This window comes from Odocoileus virginianus, chromosome 30 (assembly GCF_023699985.2).
Source record: "Odocoileus virginianus isolate 20LAN1187 ecotype Illinois chromosome 30, Ovbor_1.2, whole genome shotgun sequence".
Taxonomy (NCBI): Eukaryota; Metazoa; Chordata; class Mammalia; order Artiodactyla; family Cervidae; genus Odocoileus; species Odocoileus virginianus.
Genome location: NC_069703.1, coordinates 42,917,437 through 42,934,277, shown reverse-complemented (window position 1 = coordinate 42,934,277; position 16,841 = coordinate 42,917,437). Strand labels below are relative to the sequence as shown.

At 47.2% G+C, this 16,841-nt stretch overlaps 1 long non-coding RNA gene and 1 other non-coding gene across 2 annotated transcripts; one reads left to right on the top strand and one right to left on the bottom strand.

The window, feature by feature from the left end:
* Nucleotides 1–451: 451 nt before the first annotated feature.
* Nucleotides 452–15,566, bottom strand: LOC139032259 (uncharacterized). Its single transcript, XR_011484796.1, has 2 exons — nt 14,393–15,566; nt 452–3,181 (listed from the first exon to the last, which is right to left on the bottom strand). It is a non-coding gene; the product is annotated as an uncharacterized lncRNA (long non-coding RNA).
* Nucleotides 3,915–3,987, top strand: TRNAG-CCC (transfer RNA glycine (anticodon CCC)). The gene has a single exon. It is a non-coding gene; the product is annotated as a tRNA-Gly (tRNA).
* Nucleotides 15,567–16,841: the final 1,275 nt, after the last annotated feature.

Sequence of the window (16,841 nt, the reverse complement as noted above, 5' to 3'; positions counted from 1 at the left end):
AAGTCATGAGAAGGCAGGAAGGTCCAAGTGTGTGTTCATAAGAAGAGTCTGCTCCCTCTTGGCCTTCAGCTCATCTGCAGGATTTTCTTGAGCCCAAAGACGAGGCCGCTTGGGCCAGTGGAGACAGTGCTGTGCTTGGAGTTCAGGGATGTATATCAAATCCCAGCCAATCATTTACTCTGCTCCTATTTCCTCGTGTGAAAAAGAGACTAGTGGTGGTCCAGTGGTTAAGACTACCTGCCAATGCAGGGGACACTGGATCCCGGGTCTGGGAAGATCCCACATGCCGTGGCGCACCTAGAACCATGTACCACAGCTTCTGAGCTTGTGCTCCACAACAAGAGAAGCCACCGCAGTGAGAAGCCAGCGCAACATAACGAGAGAGTAACCCGTTCTCTCCGCCACTGAAGAAAGCCTGTAGGCAGCAACAAAGACCCAGTGCAGCCAAAAGTTGATAAATATTTTTTAATAAGAGGCTAGTGATGCTACCTTCTCAGACTCATTTGCTAGTATATGAAGTTTATAAGAAGGTTTCTACTTGGTACCTGGCATGAACAGACACTGGATAAATGCTAGCAGAATCCAAGGATACATAGAAAAATAACCTGCTTCCCGCCAGGGTGGATGATTGTTAAGCAAACAGTTTGTCCACAGACTAGAAAGCCAGTGCTTCTAATCCCTAAGCCAGATTTTTGGCTGCCTTTTCAGCTGCCTCTTTAATACCCTTGGTTGCTTCTTTGTAAATCCATTTCTTCCCCTGCAAAAAAGGAGCTTAAATCATTTGTCCAAACTGAAGCTCTCGTGCTCTTTGAAAGGGCTGTCTTTTCACTGGGGTTTCTGAGAAGTGACTGCTGTCCCTGAAAGCAGCTGGAGCTGACCTGGAAGCACCATCCTTCTCCAGCCAGGCGTTCTTGCTCTGGAGAGAGGCAGGCCTGTTTCTGGTGTCCGAACTCCTGCTCCCTCTTCTGCTCTACCATGTCCCCCACCTCTGCAGGGTCATTCTTAGGTGATTTATTTGCCCTGATCTTTTCATTCCCAAAGTATTTAAATGTCCCATGAAAATTTTCTTCCGTTCCCTTGATCATCATGCAACAAACTGGGGGAAATGTTTGTCAGAGCAGCCCGGGAGGATACGTGGTATGGGTCGAAAGGATAAACTGGAAGAAGACAGGTGAACTCTTGCTCGCTCACGCCTTTGGGCTTGGCCTCCTCTCTGGAAACCGAGATTGGATGAAGTAAGAGTCCCCACCGTTTCTGGAAGGCTGACACGTCAGGTGCTCTGCAGCAGCCCCACACCCACGACCTTGCTTGACCTCTCCCCAGCCCCCACAAAGCGCCCTAGCTGGTTGGCGCTGTCTTCTGTCACGGGGGAGGAGACCAGGCCTCAGCAGTGGTCACACTCCCGAGGGCGCCGTAAGAAGCAGTCGGGGCTTACACACAGTCTCTGACACCTTGCTGCTGAACTGATCCAGAGGCTTGCTGCTACTGCAGCAGAAAGGGCCCGTCCAGATGGGCACCCCACACTGCCAGAGCCAGTTTGGGGGATATCGTTGACAGTCTGAGGACCCAAAGTGTGTCCTTAGGATCTCATGTGCACAAAATGTCGCAGACAGGATAGAGTGGGGTGAAGAGCAGGCTCAGTCCTCCAGAAGCCTAACTAGCCTTTTCTCAGGAAGAAGCTACATGAGTCAGAGATGACAGGTTTCAGCAGCAGCTCCTCCACTACCAGCCTTCCAACAAATCATTGCACCTTATCCGTTGAATGGGAATGATCCCCACCCCTCAGATGTGCTGACGACACTGGTGACCAAGACAACTGCGTGGGCATGCGGCAGGTGCTCGGTGTGTGCTGATGGAGCTCAGAGTGAAAATGAGGGTGTGGGCAAGAGCTGTCGTCTCCCTGAGTCAGGAACCAGACTAGGCTAAAGATTCTTTTGTTTTTTTCTTTTTTTAAACTAAAGTGTAGTTGATTTACAATGTTGTGCCAATCTCTGTTATACAACAAAATGGCTCAGTTTTATATATACATGTACATTCTCTTTTTAATATTCTTTTCTGCTATGGTTTATCCCAGGAGATTGGATAATTCTCTGTACTATCGAGTAACACCTTGTTGTTCATCCATCCTATATAATAGTTTACATCTGCTAATCCCAAACTCCCAGTCCTTCCCTCCTCCACCCTCTCCCCCTCTTGGCAACCACAAGTCTGATCTCTTATGTCTGTGTGTCTGTTTCTGTTTTGTTAGATAGCTTCATTTGTACTATGTTTTAGATTCCACACATAAATGATATCATAAGGTATTTGTCTTTCTCTTTCCTGCTTTACTTAGTATGATGATCTGTAGTTGCATCCATGTTGCTGCAAATGGCGTTATTTCATTCTTATTATGTCTGGGTCATATTCCATTATGTATGTGTACCACATCCTCTTTATGTAGTCATCCGTTGATGGACATTTAATTTGTAAGAATTCTTAACGTAAAGATCTAGAAGTCTATGGACGCCTGAAATTGCATGTAGAATTCTGTATTTTTGTATATTCATAACTAATAATAGATTAACATATTTCATGCTTACTGTTTGGTAGGTTCTGCATATATTATCTCAGTCTTCTCAATAACCATGTGGAAGTAAGTACTATCATTATCTCATATGTATGCATTTTGGGGCTCATATACCTATGAATGGCTAAGCCTGGTCTGTGACTCCATGCACACCATTGTGCCAATTGCTTTGACATTTTTCTGGAAGACAGATTCTGAAGGCACCTGTGATGCAGAGAAGCCTGGATGAACAGAAAAGAAACCTGAGTAGGTTTGCTCTGTCCCAGTGAAGGGCCTGGGTCAGGAGTGCCACCTCAGGGTAAAGTAGTTTTCTGTGTTGTTTTTCTTTCTTGCTTCCTTGTTATGGGCATGAAGGCACCAATGTGTTGGATTTGCAAAGCTCTTGGAATAACCCCTGCTTCTGGGACGGATGGCAACAGGAGGCTCTGCCTCGCAGTCTTTCCTCTCAGGCTGCAGCTTCACACGTCTCATGGCTCCCACACCCCAGAGGGAGCATTGCCCTGCTGATGTCTTGGGAATGTGGCGGCTCTGTGTTTGGAGTCATCCAGGGCACTACGATGGTGAGCTGCCCTCATAGAAGGCCCCTTCCAGGTACCCAGTTTGAATGAGGTGCCCCTAAGCAGAGAGCAGAAAGGAGGGGAAAGAGAGGTGTCAGCAAGAGCAAGACAAGACTTAGGCCCCCCACCCTATGCTGGTAACTCAGGCTAAATAGATCTGCACTTTGAGGGTAACATTGCTGCATAGCAAATAATTACTCTGTATGGGGTCCCTTAGATAAAGACTTTGGGGACAAACCTCTCTGAGCTTGGAGCTAGGAGATCCTTTTGCTTCCTATTTAGCTGCTCTGCACTCTTCAATTAGATAAGGAATGCTTCATTTTCTACTGTTTCCTTTTTGCCTGCTGTAAGAAAGCTCCCCTAATGTTCACTTGCTATGCTTTCCTCTGCCATGGTTTCTTAATGAGATTCTTACCCCACCTCACCCAAACTCTGCTTTTGTAATTTTACTGTTCTGTGCCCCAATGTGCGTTGTAAACTGCCTTGAGTCTGTTTTGGAAAAGAAATGGAATGTGGAAAAAGTGCTAATTATGTGGTGCAGGAAGTCAGACTGCAGAGAAATGGGTAGCTTCATGGAGGAGGTGGGTCGGGGTGGGTCCATGGAGGGAGGATGGGCATTCCAGGCAAAGGTCATGGCTCAAGGGGAGGTATGGAGGCCACTGGCACTTACGGGCAGCTTTTACCTAGTGAGCCTCTAGAATTCTTGGGAAATCTGCAACTGGTTAGAAATATGCTTGAAACCAAGCATAGGGAAGAGAAGATTTTCAGCTCAAGAGTAATGTCAAGGGATTTCCCTGGTGGTCCAGTGGCTAAGACACTGCACTCCCAGTGCAGGGGACCCAGGTTCGATCCCTGGTCAGGGAACTAGATTCCATGTGCCACAACTAAGAGTTTGTATGCCACAGCTAAAGATCCCACATGCCAAGATGAATATCAAAGATTCTGCATGCTGCAACTAAGACCCGGCACAGCCAAATAAATAATAAATATTGTTTTTTGTAAAAGTAATGTCAAGAACACAGAAGAGCACAGGGGCATGTACATGTTAGGCTTGAGGGACCACTGAAGGTCAACCACAGGCCACCCTTCTTCCTGCTTCCCCCAAACTCTCCGCATGGGTGCTTCGACCATGAATTGGGTGATCCTTTGCTGTGGGACCCAGCAGTCCCTCAGAAGAGGGAGAAGCCCTGTTTTACTGTAGCTCAGCATTCAGTCGTGTGCCTAGTGGTTGTGGGCCTGGGTTGGGGGTGGTGAAGATGACCTGTCGTTAGATCTTGGCACTGACTGTAGCTCCCTTGTGTGCCTTCGGGTGACACCTCGCTGTGAAGCCTCAACAAACTTACTGTAAAATGAGGATCATAGCACTTGTCTATAGGTAGGCAGAGTCAATATGAAATATAGCAGCTGCCCAGTAAATGACCCTTTTTTTTCTCCTTTCCCATGGCCACTTGCTGAGGATAAAAGGACCTTACCATAGCTACCAGGTGTATTTCAGAAAGTCTGTCTTAACCCTTTCCTACTCCCCAGTGCCACCTCCACCCCCACCACCACCCCAGATGGCTACCACACCAAACCAGGAAAGACTGCTTGACACTGGAGTGTTTGCCGAAACCACCTCTCGTACCTGCCCTTATTCCACAGACCACCTGTTGGCTGCCTGCAGGAACTGCCCTCCTGGAAGCCAAAATGAGAAGGTGTGCAAAAGAGCAAGAGAGGTCTGTGTGCGTCCACGGCAGGGGTACCAGGGAGGTGCTGGACTGGGCTAAAAGAGAGTGCTAAGAATTTGTTGGCTCATCCTTTGAAAACCATTGAAAACTGCCCTAAAGGAATGAGAGTGGTACCTCCCCCTTGTGGTTGGCGCAATCAAGTTCATGTATATCAGACACTAGAACAGTGACGGCCTGTGGTGCTCCGTTTGTGTTCCCTAGCTGGCAGCTCTGCCTCAGCAATTCCACTTTGTTAAGTATCCTAAGGAAATGACTAAGTATTCACAGCATTTGTATGACAGGGTAAGAATTGGAAACAACCTAAATTTCCAACAATAGGGGAGATAGGCTATGATTCATTCAAGGGATGAAATAGAATGCTATCATGAGATCATTCCAAGACAGAAAAATTTCGTGATAAACTATTGAGTGAATAAACAAAGGCTATTAAACAATAGAGAATGGGTCCATTTTTTAAAGTAAACATTTGATTTGTAATAATTTTAAGTTTACAGAAAGATTCCAAAGATAGTACAGAGAGTTTCTGCATGCACTTCACCTAGCTTCTCCAAATGTTAACATCTTACATAAGCATGGTACATTTGTCAAAACTAAGAGATTAACGTGGGTACATTATTAGACTCTGACTTTATTTGGTTTTCACCAGTTTTTCCACTAATGTCCTTTCTTTCTGTTCCAGGATCCAACTCAATATATTACATTGCATTTAGGGTTGGTTTTTTTTTTTTTTAGTGTATACACACAGAAAAAGCATGGGCGGTTACAGATGAAAGTATTTTAACTGTGATCATAGCTGAGTGTTGGAACTATGGAGTTTTTAAAAAACTTTCTTGGGTCTTCTAATTTTTCTGTGTATAATTATCGCATACTTAGAAAACTAATGCCTTCAGGCTGAGCTGGTGTCTCTCTGGTTACTCCTAGTATGGCTACACTGTGTTGTGATTATTTATTCATTTGTCCTCTTTAGACTGACCTCAAAAGGAGGGGCCGTGTCTTCTTCATCTCCTTTTCCCCAGTCTTGCAGCTTGGGTGGGGGCACTGAATTCTGATTGAATGAATGAGTAAAATCAAAGAATTTTATTGCTATCAACTCTTACAACTAGTCTTAGCATTCTCTCAACTCAAGGAAACCCCAGGCTTATGTTTCTCCAGTTGGATGACCCCTGCAGAAGTATTGGAACTGTTTTTAAAGTGTGCAGCCCCAGAGTTGACCCTAATGCCCGTTACTGATTGAGTCACTGTGGGCAGAGTCATGGACTATGCCAAATAGCCAGACCTAGGTCAGTTGACCAGGCGTTTATATGGTGTCCAAAGAAAAGACAGAGTTCTATTGTCCAAGGGAGTGGGGTTGGATGTTAAGCAGGTTAAATACAACATCAGAGTCAGGTCCCAAAGCAATTGCTTAAATCCCTGATTCTTTCCACTAAACTATAAACTTGAGGAGGATAGGTCCACATCAGTACTGTTTATTGTTTTGTTTTTTTTTAATACTGTTTATTGTTAAATCCCTAACACCTAGCATAGCACTTGATATGTAGCAGGGGCCTAATCAATATGTAGTGAAGAAAATACATCTCTTTGTAAAAGTAGTTTATTAATAGATAGTATTTGAATCAGAATAATTTTAGTTGCAAATAACAGCAAACTGACTTTGAAAAGGAAATTGTTGGCTCATGCAGCTGAGAAGTCTAGTGGAGCCTGGTAGATTTGATGATTTGATCTATTTCTCTGCTGGTCCCCTAGCTCTGTACTCTCAGGATCATCCTCAGGTTGGCTACTCTCATGACAGCAAAATGACTGCAGCAGTTCCAGACCTCACATCTACACTCTATACCATCTGGAGCCAGAGAGAGAATATGTATCCAAGAATTCCCAGCAGGATTTGCTGTGGACTAAGATCATCTGTTGTTCAGTTGCTAAGTCATGTCCGACTCTGTGACGCCATGGACTGCAGCACACCAGGCTTCTCTGTCCTTCACTGTCTCCTGGAGTTTGCTCAAATTCATGTCCATTGAGTCAGTGATGCTATCTAACCATCTCTTCCTCTGCCACCCTCTTCTCCTTTTGCCTTTAATCTTTGCCAGCATCAGGGTCTTTTCCAATGAGTCAGCTCTTCGAGTTTGATTAGCTTCTTCACAAAGATCATCCGATCACTTGTGAACTGGCCATTAGTGGGAGGGGTTATTTATTGGCTTAGCTTAGATCATGTGCCCTACCATTAGAACAAGTGCAGGAGGGAGTAGAATCAGCTTCCCTGAAACCATGAGGAACCCCAATGGAAACTGAGATTTTTGAGAAGACAAAAGCAATCTAGTTCCTGGAGAGGTAACATACAGGCATCTGACTCAGTTGTTGAGTTGTGTAGCATAGACATAGGCTGCAAGAGTTAAGAGAAGGCAGTGAGTGAGGGCTGCAGCAGCCGGAGAAGGGAAGCTTCACGGAGAAGAGACTGAAATAAAACCTGAGATGAACGATTTAGGCAATGGGGAGTAGTGGGCTGGGGGCAGTAAAGAGGAAGGAAGGACCCTTGTGAAGATATCACAAGCATTTCCATGTGCCAGACTGCACGCTAACCCCTCTTTAGGCATTCAGTTAATCACCACAACGACCTGCAAGTTTAGTATCTTCATTGTCTCCATTTTACAGGTGAGAATCTGAAACCCAGAGGACACACAGTAATTGCTGAAGTTGGGCCTTGGACCCAGCCTGTCTGGCTCTGGAGCCATGATACTAGTGAGTGAAGAGGGCCAAGGCCACCTGAGAAGTGTGTGCACTAGTGGAGTGGCCTGACCTCAAAGATCATCACAAAGGTAGTTAAGACTGTGAAGTGAGGCTCCGGAATTTCATCTCCCAGCCTGTGTTCATGCTGTCTCCTCTACCTGGAATTCCTTCTCCACATCCCTCTCTAAACCTTGCCTCTTCACAGCCTGAGCCCCATAATACATTGTAACACCTAGCCCATGTGAACTTCATGAGACTGTGTTCTCACTAGACTTATGTGAGCTCACAAAAACTGCACTTCAACTTTTCATCTGGGGGGCTTGACACAGTGAACTGCCCTTTATGGTTGCCATGGTGACCTCCTCTTCTGAGGACTGGAGGGATATCAAAGACACAGATTGTTGGAGCCCTCAGCTTTACCTTATCTAATCCTCTTGCTTTATAGGAAAAGAAATAAACCAGAGAGGTTGGGACTTTCCCAAGGAACCGATTGAGTCTGGAACCCTGGAGCCTGGGATTCCAAAATGATATGGCTTAAAGAGCATTATTAGCTCTGGAGCCAGATTGAACTCAGATCCGAACTTCTCTGTGCCGGGCTTTGTGACCTGGGCAAGTCACTTAATCTCCCTGAGCTTCATTTCCCTCAGCTGTATAGTGGGGTTATAATGGCACCTCCTCCCAGGGCTGTTGTGAGAAATAGTTCTTTTGAATTTCCAGCACAGAACCTGGCACATGATGATTCTGCAGGAAATGGAGGCTTTCGTTATCCAAGTTATGGTCTGTGAGACACGGTGACACCAGCCCTGCGCAGCAGGGCCTTCGGAATCCTCCTGTCCTCTTCCACATCCCAGTCCACACATCTTCCCTTCAGAACAGCTGAGAAACCAAAAGGAAGTCGCTGTGATGACTTTGGGGTGGGGGGTGGGCAAGAGTCCCCTCCTTTGAGATACTGGCTTGGGCTAATATGACTCACTTGTAGGCCAGAGCCCTCCCCCACCCCTTGTTGCCCCACCAAGGCCGGGCTCTGAGACTCCCTGCTTCTGCCTCAGGCTGGCACAGGTGTGGAGCTTCAATGTGGTCCCTCATATGCTCTGTGCCAGACGAAGAGAACAGCAGGAATAACAGCCCTGGGCAGACCCCCAGAATACAAGGTCCTTTGTCTCTGGGGTGGAGGTGCTCCCCGGGCTGGATGGCACAATCACATGACTGGGCCCCCCCCCATTCAAAAGATATACTAGGTCACCCCCTTTTGAGAGTCGCCACCCAGCCCCTGCTCCTGCTCATATGAGTCCCTGACTCCCCACCTTCTGCATCTCCCTGGCTGGGGGATGATGGGCAAGTCACTTTAGTGCACTTCAGCTTCCTCCTCTGTACTACGGGGACAGTGACACCTTCTTCAGAATTAAACAGAATCCTATATGTGAGAGTGTCCCATGCTAGGTCTTCACACACCAGGTGCTCACTATATGTTTCTCCCCTCCTTGCTCAGTTGTGCCATTGTCCAGGCAGCAGGGATCAGAACCGAGGCATAATGCCTTTGAAAGTTCGCCAAGCTCTGACCCACAGCTGTTTGAAATCACATCTTCTGTTCCCACTGGATGGACTCCCAACACCTGGGCTTGGTCCTGGTTCTGCCCCTTACTAGGCAGCTTTTATTAATATGTATCATTCACATTCTATGAGCCTCAGTTTCCTCATCTGCAAAATAAACACATTTATTGATTCAATATATTTACTCTCTGTACTGGGCTTTGGGCACCAAGAAACAAATGAGATTGCTTGCCTTCAAGGACCTCCCGGTCTAGTAGAGGAGACAGATGTAAGATCAGAGACACGTGGAGGGAGCAGTAAGAGCACGGCAGGGGGTGAGCGGCTCAGCCTGGGTGGATCTGGGAAGACCTCAGAGGAAGGCACATCTGAGCCACACCTTGAAAGGTGAGTGGGAATTTGCCAGGCAGCCGTGGGGGACAGATTTTGTGTCAAATGTGTTTTATTAACGGGGCTGTCTGGCCCTGCTAGCTCCTACCTCAGCCCACCTTGCTCACAGAGGAAACAAAGAAATGCGCTAGAAACTCATCTCCAGGCCAAGAGTTCCTAGAACAAGGGGCTAGGGAGGCATAGCCACCTGCAAGGCAAAATTTAGACTCACCAGCCCGCCACACAGAGGCCCATCCACCTTCATCTTCCCCTTGTATATTACACTCTGGCACAACAGAACCTCTTTTTTGTAAATTTATTTATTTAAATTGGAGGCTAATTACGTTACAATATTGTAGTGGTTTTTGCCATACATTGACATGAATCAGCCATGGGTGTACATGTGTCCCCCATCCTGAACCCCATCTCTCACCTCCCTCCCCATCCCATCCCTCAGGGTCATCCCAGTGCACCAGCCCTGAGCACTTGTCTCATGCATCGAACCTGGACTGGCGATCTGTTTCACATATGATAATATACATGTTTCCTTGCTATTCTCTCAAATCATCCCACCCTTGCCATCTCCCACAGAGTCCAAAAGTCTGTTCTTTACATCTGTGTCTCTTTTGCTGTCTCGCATATAGGGTCATCATTACCATCTTTCTAAATTCCATATATATGCATTAGTATACAGTATTGGTTTTTTTCTTTCTGACGGAATTCACCTTGTATAATAGGCTCCAGTTTCATCCACCTCATTAGAACTGATTCAAATACATTCTTTCTAGTAGCTGAGTAATATTCCATTGTGTATAAGTACCACAGTTTTCTTATCCATTCATCTGCCAATGGACATCTTGGTTGCTTCCATGTCCTAGCTATTGTAAACAGTGCTGCGATGAACATTGGGGTATATGTGTCTCTTTCAATTCTTGTTTCCTTGGTGTGTATGCCCCGCAGTGGGATTGCTGTGTTGTATGGGAGTTCTATTTCCAGTTTTTTTTAAGGAATCTCCACACTACAACAGAACCTCTTAAAGGTCCCTGTGATCAACATCAACCTGTCTCTCCTCCCTGAGTCCCCTCCTTCTCCACATCCGCCTGGCAACCTCCAGTTCATCTCCTGGAAACATAATTGGGCCCACAAGCCACCTGGACACCTTTTTATTTATAAATACATGGACTCAACCTACCTCCACAAATGACTAAGGATCCTTCAAAGACAAAAAGTAGATCTACCCAGTGTCCAGCATAGGATTGACCCAGGGCTGCATTTCTGGGTGGATGGTTCAAAGCCCACTTCTTCAGCCAACACTGGGCTTCTGCCTCTGGCCTGCTGGCGCTAAGCAAGGCATAGTGGATGCAAGAAGCACAGGGTACCGTCCAGGGAGAAGCACACATTAACAGGTAATTGTAGTGTTGGGTGATATGGTGGGAAAACAGGTGAGAGCAATTATAGGTATTGGGGCATACCTGAAATCGGGGCATTCCACTGCAGCCTTTCATAAGCCCAAGTGGCGTAAGGCGAAGAAGCAGTTACCCCAGGACACAAGGATGCACAAAATAGAGCCCAGGTGCTCACAGACACAGTTGAAAGCTATGGGGGCTTGATGCTGAGATGCTGAGTGGGATTCCCAAGGAAGGAGCTTGGCCATGCCACTCTCACTGTTCTACTCTGGGTGCATGCTGCCTCTACAGCTGGCTGCAGAACAAACTCTGAATGCTGTTTTTGCTTTTTGCCTTGTTTTGTAAAAGTGAAAATCCCCTTTGGATTCCCCTTGGTTAGCAAAAACAGGTACTGAGGTGGGTCTTCTGTAAACACAACGTGGTGAAAGCAAACTTTTGAAAAGTGGGGGATACCTGTAACTTTGGGTGCATTGGAGAAGACTTGCAGTAGCCAACATGGAGCTGGGCCTTGAAAGCAAAGCAGGAGTTTGCTGGGTGGTGAGAGAAGGAAAAACATATAAGGCACAGAGGCATGAAAAAGCCCAGCATGCTCCAGGACAGTAAAGTATTTCTTATGGCTGGAGCATAAGAGGAATGGCCAGAGGCAAGGGCTGGGGTGGGAGGGGTGAATATGGGAGATGAGGCTAGGGAGGCAGGCAGGGGCCAAGGAGCAGCAGACCTCACCCTCAAGTCAAGGAGTTTAGACACATACACATCCCAGGGCCAGTTATTGAAGATCTTCAAACAGGAACAGAGTGACATGGTCAGTTTGAGGGATTCTGTATTTTAGGCCCCACAGTGAGGCATTTGAGATCTTAGTTCCCTGACTAGGGATCAAACCTGGGCCCCCTGCACTGAGAGCATGGAGTCTTAACCACTGGGCCCCAGCCAGGGAAGTCCCAGCTTGCGTTTTAATGTAGAGGGAAGAGGGGATATAGAAGCCCGGGAGGCAGCTGCTCTATTAGTCCAGGGGTTTGGGCCACTAAATACTGTTAACACTCGGTCATCAGTCTGTTCGGCTCCATTCTAATTACCTTATACAAATCCCATTCTCCCAGGACCCTCTTTTAAAGACTGAAAAACTGAGGTGTAAAGAAGTCAAGTACCTTGCTTTGCTTGGTAAGTGGTGAAGCCTGGATTTGCACCCTGGTGGCACACTTCAGGGCCTGTGCTTTCAGTTTCTGTGCTATACGGGTTCTCACTAGCATCACAGCAATAATAATAATGCTATGCTAATGAGGTTTGCCTAGCGCATATTCAACTTTGGACTGTTACCGAAGGTTTAATCAAGATCTAATCAGGTCGGCAAGGATACTGTCCAGCTGGAAGGCCATCCCCAGAGCCCAGAGTCCAGTGGAGACACTGCTCCAGGCCTTGCTGTATCCGCGCCACAGAGAGAGAAGTGACCTGGCCACCTCCCCAAACTGCTGACAGTGACCTTTGGCAGAGGCATCCAGAGCCTCGTGCTGCAGTTGGCCGACAGCCCAGCCAGAAGGGCTGAGCCAGTATGGCCTGGGCAGCTGCAGGGCCTGGGCCCCAGGGGCCTCCAGACACCCTGGCTTAAAGCCAGGACACTGTGCAAGGCTGCTAGAGCCCATAGCTTGGGACCCAACATTAGGAGCCCCAGTTTGGTTACTGATGTGCAATGGAATCTTGGGCAAATCCCTACCCCTCCATGGGCCTCAGTTTCCTGGAAGGTGAATGAGTAAAACTTGCCCCTGTCCTTGTCCTTCCTTCCTTATGTGGCCTGTGATGGGCAGGGCACTGGGGCACACAGAGTCATCTCTCCTGCCAGAAAAGCTGGCCCTCACGTTACTTAGGGTCTCTCCTCGGTGCCAGGCCCTGTGCTCTATATTGAGGCCACAGAGCAGGGATGAGCTGACTCCTGCCTCCAAGCAGTTCCCAGTTAGCTGTGAGACTGGGGAACAGACAGTAAAACCAATCGCAGCCCAGTGTGGTCGGTACTCTATTGCACAGAGAGGATACCCAAGGGGGTCTGTGGGGCTCCAAGGAGGGAGAAGCTGACTCTGCCTGCAGTGACCTGGAGGGCCTCCAAATAAGAAGAACAGGGAACTGCACTGTGTCTTGCTTCTTCCAGGTCGAGAAGAGGGTGGGGTGTGTTCCTATTGAGGCAACAACCTGTGCAAAGGCCTGGAGGCAGAAAAGACTGGTCTGTTGAGGAAAAGCTGAGCATCATGTGGCAGGTGGTGGGGAGGGGAGTGTGTATGTGTTCAAGGAAATGGGGCTGAAGGAGCAGATGGGAGGCAGCACGGGGCCGCACTGAGTCCCAAGCCGCTAAGGCGCAGCTGAAGGCTCCTCGGCCAGAAGGAGCAGAGCCCACACACAGGCCTCATGGGCAGCTGGGAGGGAGCCTCTGGAGCCCCAGGTGGCCAGTTCCTCCTCCTTTCCAAGGCCAAAAGTCATCCTGCCCTCCTGGTCAGGGCACTCCATCCCCTCCAGTCTCAGACAAAGTCCTTAACAGAGCAGCCCAGTTATCTCAAGCACCTTATCCTTGGGAGCTTCATCCTCTATCTTCTAGGTTTCCTTGGCAGTCCAGTGAGGCAGCTGAGGCTCAAAGCTGCCAGGTGATGCAGAAACAGTTTTGAGCACCTGTGGGTCAGTCCCCACGTTTATCTCTGGAGAAGGGGGCCAGACAGGATGCCTGCAAGGAGCTCACAGTCTGGCTGGGAGGACAAATGCTAAACAGGGGAGCATGCTGATAATTAATTATTTACTGTTGTTTTGGTTGTTTAGAAAAACACATCAGCCATAAAAAAAGAATGAAAATAATGCCATTTGTAGCAACATGGATGGACCTAGAAATTGCCGTACTAAGTGAAGTAAGTCAGAGAAAGACAACTATCATATAATATCCACTTATACATAGAATCTTTAAAAATGATGCAAATGAACTTATTTACAAAACAGAAGTTGAGTCACAGATGTAGAAAACAAATCAGTGGTTACCAGAGGGGGAAGGAGGGGAGGGATAAATTGGGACATCGGTACTAACATACACACACTATTATATATAGAATAGATAACTAATAAAAACCTACTGAAGAGCACAGGGAACTCTATTCAATATTCTGTAGTGACCTATATGGGAACAGAACCTTAAAAAAAGTGGATATACCTGTAAGTATAACTGACTCATTTTGCTATACAGCAGAAGCTAACACAATATTGTAAAGCAGCCATACTCCAATTTTAAAAATTAAGGGTGGGATGGGAAGGCAGAGAGAGGCTCAAGAGGAAGGGGATATATATAATTATGACTGATTCGAGTTGTTGCACGGCAGAAACCAACCCAACACTATAAAGCAATTATCCTCTGATTAAAAAACATAGTGGAAAAAAAATTTGCAATAAAAAATAATAAAATTAATTCAAAATTTTAAAAATAATAAATAAAAGAAAAATACATGTAGCTGGAGAACTTTATAAGAAGGAGCTAACCTCTTTGGGCAGACAGAGAAGGCATTCCTGATGAGGTAATGTTGCAGTCTGAGCCTGAGGATGCAGAGTTGCTGGCTTACTCACTGAAGCCCGAGAGGAGAGAATGTTACCAAGTCCCAGATGACTTGTCCCAGGTCCTCTGTTCACAAAGGGGATCTGACTCCAGGTCCATTGCCTCACAGTCCTCCTCCCATCAGGATTTTTCTCAAATTATTCAGATGTCACCAGTAAAGAATTTCTATATCTTTGATCTTGCTGGATCCTCCCTGAGGTAGGGCCCACCTGCCCATTTAGAGGCAAGCTGAAACCTAGGAAGTCCAAGTGACTCACCCAAGTCCACAGAGCGAGTCAGATCTAGGGCAAGAGCCCACATGTCTGGGCTCTGAGATACCCAGTGAGATCATGGAGGAAATGCAACGCTGTCTTTCCCAGCTTTGCCTTGGACCAGACCATCCCTGGAATGACAGACACCCAAGGGGCTTTCCTGGAAAACAACTTCCTTGAGATGAGAGCTGCTAAGAAATATTTTCAGCTCTGGGGCAGCCCCATGCTAAGACCATGTTCCTGGGCTTAGTGTGCCCAGGAACCCCCTTACTGGTAGCCCAGAGCTCAGAGTAAACACTTGGACCATGATTCTTTCTGCCCTTGATGTTTCAAACAGAACTGCTGCTGAATGAAATGGAGTGTAAGCAAGGGCTGGACAGGCCTCTAGGGGACACAGGCACCACCCTCAGAAAGACCTGTAAACAGTAGGAAGCTCTAAACCCTGGAGCACAGGACCCTCAAGCCCTGAAGAGGGATGAGTATCTTTGGATCCCAAGGGGATCTCATCCCCATTCAGGGGCCTCTGGGTCCCAGTGGGAGGACCTCTAGACCATTTACAGATGGATCTTTTGGGGGTTTTAATGAGGAGTCTTTGAATACTGTGGACCCCAGTGATGGGATTCAGACAATAACAAATCACTTGTCAGAATCATGGTAACAGTTGAAGTGTTTGCATATATTTGCTGTGTATCTATGGAGTTGCTTCAGTTCTTTTCATCCCTGGAGCACGCACTCCCTGATGATCTCACGCTCCACACTGGCCCTCAGAGCTTCATCTTATGGAGCTAAAGAGATTGAAGATGGAGAAATTAAATCCAAATCCCCACAGAGAAGGACACCACATCTGGAATCAGACCTGACCCTGTCCTGGGGCCTCCATCTGCCCTGTACCCTCCCCACCTGCCCGCCCCCTGCACCAGCTGGCCCTGCCTTTCCAGCTCCTGCTGAGCAGCAGGCCTTAAAAGCCAAATAACCAGCCCCTACTCCTTTCTGAAAAAGCCTTGTCTGGGGAGGTGGGACGAACTGGAGACCTTCATCCTGCCTCTGCTTCCTTCCGTGCTTTGATAAGAATTTAAGTGAAATCGTGGGTCTGGGACCTCCCTGGTGGTCCAGTGGCTAAGACACCGCATTCCCAATGCAGGGGGCCTGGGTTCAGTCCTTGGTCAGGGAACTAGATCCCACAGGCTGCAACTGAAGATCCTGCATGCTGCAACGAAGACCCAACATAGCCAAATAAATAAATAAGTAAAATCATGGATCTGAAAGTACTTGGTAAACTGAAAAACGTTGAACTGACACAGACAAGGGGAAAATACCACTCTTGTTTTGTACAGAGATGAGTGGTTTAACATCATGCCTCTGAGGGGCTCACAGTCTGGATAGACAGACACACAGACCGACATGGCATGATAAGTGTGACAGCCACAGGGTGTGCCAGGCGCTGTGAGGGTACAGACAACTCCTGAGGGAGAAAGAGGTCTTGAGAGGAGGACGCCCTGGAGACGGGCTCTGAGGGAGGTGTGAGAGTTTACCAAGCAGACAAAAGAGAAGATGTGCCTTTCAAAGGCAGGAACAGCTGGTGTGAAGGCAGGGGGCCTGGAGAGGGAATGGCCTCCAGCTAGAGCCAGAGAGTCCAGTCAGGGATGGGCAAATGAGTCGTGGCAAGGCAGTCAGGGCAGGGCAAAGAGCGCTGAAAGGCTTATGAGAAGATTTGGAGTTCTTTTCAGTAAATAACAGAACTTCTAAAGCAGGGAAGTGGTACTTAAGCAAGAAATGATTTTTTCGATTCTTCACAAGTTTCAAAATAGAGACAGAGTGAGGAAGCAAATTGCTCAAAGCCTCAGTATTAGGAAAACAGAACTAATAGGAGATACGTATTGCCACACTTATATTTTTATATGCAAATATTTATACTTATATCTATAAAAGATTTATTATAAGTATATATGTATATATACACACACACACACATATATATATGGGGTTTCCCGGGTGGTGCTAGTGGTAAAGAACCCACCTGCCAATGCAGGAGATATAAAGAGACACAGGTTCAATCCCTGGGTCGGGAAGATCCCTGGAGGAGGGCATGGCAACCCACTCCAGAATTCTTGCCTGGAGAATCTCA